A 6,278-nucleotide genomic window follows, 5' to 3' on the forward strand; every position below is an offset into this window, starting at 1 on the left:
CCTTGAATGGGAGGTTTTAAACTGCGAGGCAAGCGAAGGAGAGAATGCAATGTCGTTCCACCAATCCCGAAAGCTGCAGTTCCCGTAAATGCAGTGAGAAAAATAGTAGGGCTCGATATGTCGGCTTCCTCTGCATGTCTCCGTAGTCTGCTCAGTATCTTTGATGCTTCTGAGTGAATGCATTTGATAAGATGAGACTTTCCTGTTCCTGCACCACCGTTTACATAGAAGAAAAATGGCTCTTGATTGACAGAACAGACACGTTTGATGCACCAGTTCCTGATTGCATAGAACACACAGGCCTGCTTCTGGTTCAGGTTCTGATACATTTGTCGGAGAACAGTTGGATCAATGGCAGGGGCTTCCCTGATTGCACGGAGTTCTGTTGCAGCATCTGACTGAGGACAAAGGTCAGGAACATTTTCCTGCTCATTTTCATTGATTAGCTCTCTTACCAGCAGGTCCTCATCACAATCCAACCTCACAACTTCAGATTCTGGAGCAAGATTACACCATTCATCGATCACAACGTTTCTGTTCTCCTCAAACTCCTCCAGTGCTTCTTCAATGGCCTCACTGTGTTTCTCGTACTTGTCTCTGTTGTGTTTGACAATGTTCTTCACATAGACAGAATGGTTTGATCCGGGTAGCACGACCCATCCAGAAGAGTAAAAAGACTGATATGTAGGAAAGTTTCTCTTTAGTTCCTGCTCTGATCTGTGAGGAAGGTACAGTCTCAGTAATCTCTCATGAAATTCTTCAGGATGCTTTTCCTTTGAACAGTGGTAATATCTGATAATAGCAGGTTTATCATTTTTACGCTGTTGAACATATCCTAGTCCATTGAGCAGAGGAAAGACATCGTCCTTTTTAGCATTTTCACTCTTGACAAACCTGCAGTTAGCAGCAAAATCAGCCAAACACATCTCCTCATACTCTGGTCTCTCTGGTCTGGCTTTATACTTGTCATTCAAACTTGTCATCCAGACGTCACAAGATTCTGGTGGCAGTTCCTCCAAGAATGCTATAGAACGACTCATTTTACAGCAGTTTTCTTCTGTGGGAACAAAAATTGTGCTTCGTGAAGATTTTTTCATTTTTATTCCACATGCACGAGTCACACACTCCTGAGCACTGACTTCTCTTTTCTTTGAGTAAGCTTGCATGACGGCTCGCATCTCATCACACTCATTGACATGATCTCTGTCTGCGTTCTGTAACATATCTGTCAAGTAGTTTGAAAGATTTGTCTCCTGTTTTGTAATATATTTACAGAGATACTCCACACAGGAATAAGCATTGACAATGTATGAAACATCGATGTTAGCGTCCCAGGCTTTCAGCAGATGTGGGTTGTAACCATTAATCCAGCAGTCTTTGGGATCACGTTTCAGGTGGACGGCAATCTTTTTGTTCATCAAATGAAGACATCCTTCATATTCTTGCAGCGTCAGGTTGCAACGAACCAGGATCTGTTGTAAAGTCAAGGAAGCAATTTCAGGTTCATTAAGCAGGTCCATGAGAGGTTTCAGTTTCTCTTTGGCAGCGTTAATGTCTCCTTCTTCATCAGGTCTCACAATCATGGTTTTTCTGCAGGGCGGCTTTGGAAAACCAAACCGACAACCAGAGTTTACACTCTTGAAACAGGTTCTTGTGTGGTTCCTACTGTGTTTCTGGAGCTCACTCACTTTCCTGTACAGTTCAGGTTGTGTGTCTGGGTCAGGCAACTGGGCTGAGATGTATTTGTCAATGAAATCACAGATAGTCTGATCGTCATTCACATCAAGTTCTACAGCATTTTTTACCCAAACGAGACCATGTATGTGTGGACTTCCTCTGTGTTGGAACTCTAGTCTGTAGAAAAAATCGATAATTTCTCCCAGAGGTTGTGAAGGAGAGAGAAGCAGGTCTCTGAACAGGGCTTCAACACGCTTATCAAACATACGCATGGATGTGACAGGGTTGGATCTGAGAATTTCACTTTTTTCTGACCAGTTTAGAGCTTCAAAATCTACTTGTTCTCCTTGCTGTCTCTTTATAGCTGTTATCACTTCAGGCCATCTGAATTCAGCAGCTGAAAAAGTCAGAAAGAACGTAGGAGTTCCCAACTGTCTGATCATAGCAAAGAGATCTTTGGAGGTTCTTTCCCAGTATGCGGGGGTTCCTCTCAGTGCTGTCATGAATCTGACTGCATCTTTATTTCTCACCAGCTTCTGAACTTCTGTTCTGTCCTGTAACATGGCTGAGTTTATTTCTCTTCCATCTCTGGTTTTTGTCTTTCCTTTTCTCAACTGTACCATCATGCTGGAATTGGCCAAATGAATTTCAGTGACAAACTGTGCAAAGAACAGATAATTAGGATCTCTAGCAAACCGCTCATCAATGTGGAAAAGTCTGGACTTGAAATATCCACTAGGTGTGACATATGTTTCTCGAGCTTCATCTATGGTGTTCTGACCCGTAGGAAATTGGCAGGGAAACGCTATGGCTTCAAGTTTTGGTGTTTTAAAAAAGCTGATCGGATCATTTCTTTCTGCTGGAGCAACACAGTAGATGCTATCGGTGTAACCGAGAATCTCATCTGATATGTCAACAGGCTGAAGACACGATTCTATAGCAAAACCTCCATTTGGCAGCTCATCTGGTTCTGCATCATCTCTGTGTTCCGGTTCAGTGTCACTCTGCATGTCCTGATCACTTTGAGGCTCATTTTCTGCATCACACAGTGCATCTTTCTCAATCATGTCAATCTCCATTAAATCAGCTTCATCATAGTCATCCTCTCCCATGCTTACATCATCATCATCATCATCGTCTGCATCAGGAAGTGTTGGATCACAGAGTTCAGCTTCGTCTCGGATAGTAATATCCTGATACTGGGGATGGACCTGCTTCAGCTTGAGAAGTGCTTGAACAAGTTTGGACCAGGTGACAGACTGAAAGAGCTGGTGGCCTTTATAAGACAGACGTCTTTTCAGCTTTACTCGTAAAACTTGAGACTCAGAACGTAATCTAGGTAGCATGTTAATTGTCTCATTAACTTCTGATGGAACACACACCACATTTCCACGTATGAGTCTTTGTCTGCCTTTAGGAAGAGGAATGATCTTAGCAAACGGTATGCACTTTGCTATCAGATGTCTCTCCAAGATGTTTAGATCACACAGTTCAGGTGGAATCTTACGGAGTTGAAGGTTATTTGCTGCAGAAAGTCTTGGCATGTTCCCCTTTTTAAGATGTTCATGGCATGTGTGACAAACCCACTCTTTCTTTCTCTCATCGGGCACAGAGCACTGCTCATTTATACAAGATTCATCACAAACATGAACGTACTTTCCTGTCAGGCATTGTGCAACTACTTCTGGATTTTTCTTATAATTTGATCTTTTGCAAACTTTGACTTGGTTGGGAAAAGACGCTTTCTCACATGAAGAACAAACAAAGGTGGGACCTGCTGTTATATTTGATCTGAAGACAGATATTGCTTCATTGATTAAATTGTTTTCTGGCTCACTCTGGTTCTGCTCTACAATCGGATTGATTCTGTTTTCTGGTTCAGTTTCTACATTGTGAGTTTGTCTGTTCATTCGTCTGTATTTCCTTTTTACATCCATAGCACATCTGATCTTATGCATCATCCTAAAAGAAGGGTTGTTATTGTATCTGTCTCGAATCATTTGTTTCATCACTTGTTTGTGTCTGAGTCTGAATACTCTGTCATTTGCATAACGTTGGGTAATATAGGTTTTCTGACTGTCTCGAAATGCTTTGCTTTGTCTGTAACGACTTCTGATATACGTTTTTTGTTTGTGTCGAAACACCTCATTTTGTTTGTAACAATGCTTTATGTAGTCTTTCTGTCTCTGTCTAAATTCAGCATTTTCTCTATAGGAATTTCTGATGTATGATCTTTTTCTGTCTCTAAATTCAGCATTTTCTCTATAGGAATTTCTGAAGTATGATCTTTGTCTGTCTCTAAACTCAGGATTGTGTTTGTACTGATTTCTAATGTACTGAGTTTTCTTCTGTCTAATATCAAGGTTGTTTTGATATCTCTTGTTAGAGGCACACCTCTTCTTTTTTCTATAAAGTTCATTGGAAGAATATTTTTGCCTCTCTTTCTGTTTTTTATCATATTCTTTTTGGCTAGGTTTTTCTGTCATCATTAGTCTCCTTTTCATTTTTCTCCTTTCATCTTTACTAAACTTTGTTAGTTTCCGGGAGATTTCCAGTAGCGCAGTATCAGAGAAATCACTGGCAGCATCACAGACAGTATCATCATGTGCAATAAATGAAAAGAATTTACTTGTTTCTGGTGCAACATTGGTAATACAGAGTGGAACCTCATCTTCTCTCATAGGTAATGGCATACTGGTATCAGCAGACACACTTTGCATTATGTTAGGTGAAAGATCACTTGCAGTGTTCATTACGTGAGCTGTCATGTTTGATTCATATACTGGAGAATCCTGTCTTTGGAATGATGCAGTTTCAATCTCCTGTTGTTCGACCACATTTGAGTTAGCTATTATTTCTGGTAAAATGTTCCCAAAGTGATCATGGCGTATACATTTGTGTGATTTATCAACAGCGTCATGTGACAGAGTCTGTGTATTAACAGCTGGAGTTCTGCAGTCTGTCTGTGACACAACATTTCTTGAGCTGGATGGGTTTGCAGTGTAAAATGACACAGGCTTGAGTTCATACTGAGTAGATGGTGCTAGCATAAACGCAGAGTAGCTCAATATGATCCTGTCAATCATATCACTCAGACGTGAGAATTTCAGCATTACAGCACTTGCAAACGTATGTGTGTCTAATGGCACTGGCAGTCCATCTTTATCTCGACGATGTGGGTCAAAAATTCCATATTCTCCAGATTCGGTTCGGAAAACTGCAACACATAATCCTGTTATTAGCAAGAGTGCGTATTGTACATCAGACAACAAACAACTCAGTCCTTCTTCAAGGCTTAGAACAGTTTCTCCACCTCCATATGTTCCATAATGTGAGTGTTGAGTCAAGTCTACATGATATTTGGTGTTTCGTGCTGTCACCTCATCTGGGAGTTCATCAGTTGCCAGGAAAGTACTGTTTTTAAACCTTTTTCGGACCTCTCTGTACAGTGCGTCACCTTTATCCAGAACATGGTTAAGATCTTGTTTGGTAAGGTTTTCATCCTCATGCAGATATGATAGAAACACCAAACTGTTTGCCACACATTGCTTATTCCTTGACATTTTTCCATATTTGAATGAAGCCTGACTGTATGAAGCAGAGAGTCGTGTCACAGATGGTTCAGGTTCCTCGGTCATGGTGTGTAAATGAGATGGTCCGGCTGCATCATGTCCTCTCTTTACAATGTCAGCATAAGACACATGTGGTACACTCTGGTTTACCTGTTGTTCTTTAGAGGGATCATTCTGGACAATATTTATAAGAGTGTTCTCATTAGGAACTGGTGGTTCGCTAGAACTGCTCTGACCTCTGTTGGTAATCTGCATTTCAGCATGAGACAGCTGTGGTACACTCTGGTTTACCTGGGGACCATCAGAAGTCTGTCCAACATCAACACTGTGAGATCCTCTCTTTACAGCATCAGCATAAGACACCGTCTGGGACACCTGGTTGCTGCTCTGAGAACTGGTACCTTGTGTTTGTTCACGAGCTTCTCTTGCCTTCTCCCATCTGCGCTTCTGAGACTGAGACCCACGTTTTGCTCTCGGCATTTTTGTTCTTAAAGGGAAAAGTTATGTAATTACGGCAAGTGGTCAAGCAAGAATGCCCCCAAAATATTTAGCGTTCAAAATTAATCTGACAGAACCAGATGAATTGGCTACAATCCGTTAAACTAAACCAGTAACTTTTACTAGCAGACAGAAAATATCAGAGATTGATTTTCAGTGTTTCTCAGGAGTCAATTTATAACTACCGGTAGGTTTTACAAGTATTCAATACCCAGAAATATATAGATATCAGTTACATCAGATTACTTATTTGGTTTTATGCTGCTCTTAGTTTTGCCAATAGATAGAACTGTATGAATCTAATAATGTTTTAGATATGACACTAAGCTCTATTCAGATCTGTGACTGTTTTATATCGACTTTTATGAACAAATCTGGAACACAGCAGCAGCAGTGAGGGTGGTGGGATGAAATTGACTTTTGGTCTCTCGATTCCTCTCGTCAGTTCAGCTCAGGACAGACAGCAGACTACTTCTCCAATGCTGGATGTGGTCTTTTATAGCAAGACTTTAACAAACCTGCAGTGAGTCC

Source organism: Melanotaenia boesemani, chromosome 2 (genome assembly GCF_017639745.1).
Source record: "Melanotaenia boesemani isolate fMelBoe1 chromosome 2, fMelBoe1.pri, whole genome shotgun sequence".
Classification (NCBI taxonomy): Eukaryota; Metazoa; Chordata; class Actinopteri; order Atheriniformes; family Melanotaeniidae; genus Melanotaenia; species Melanotaenia boesemani.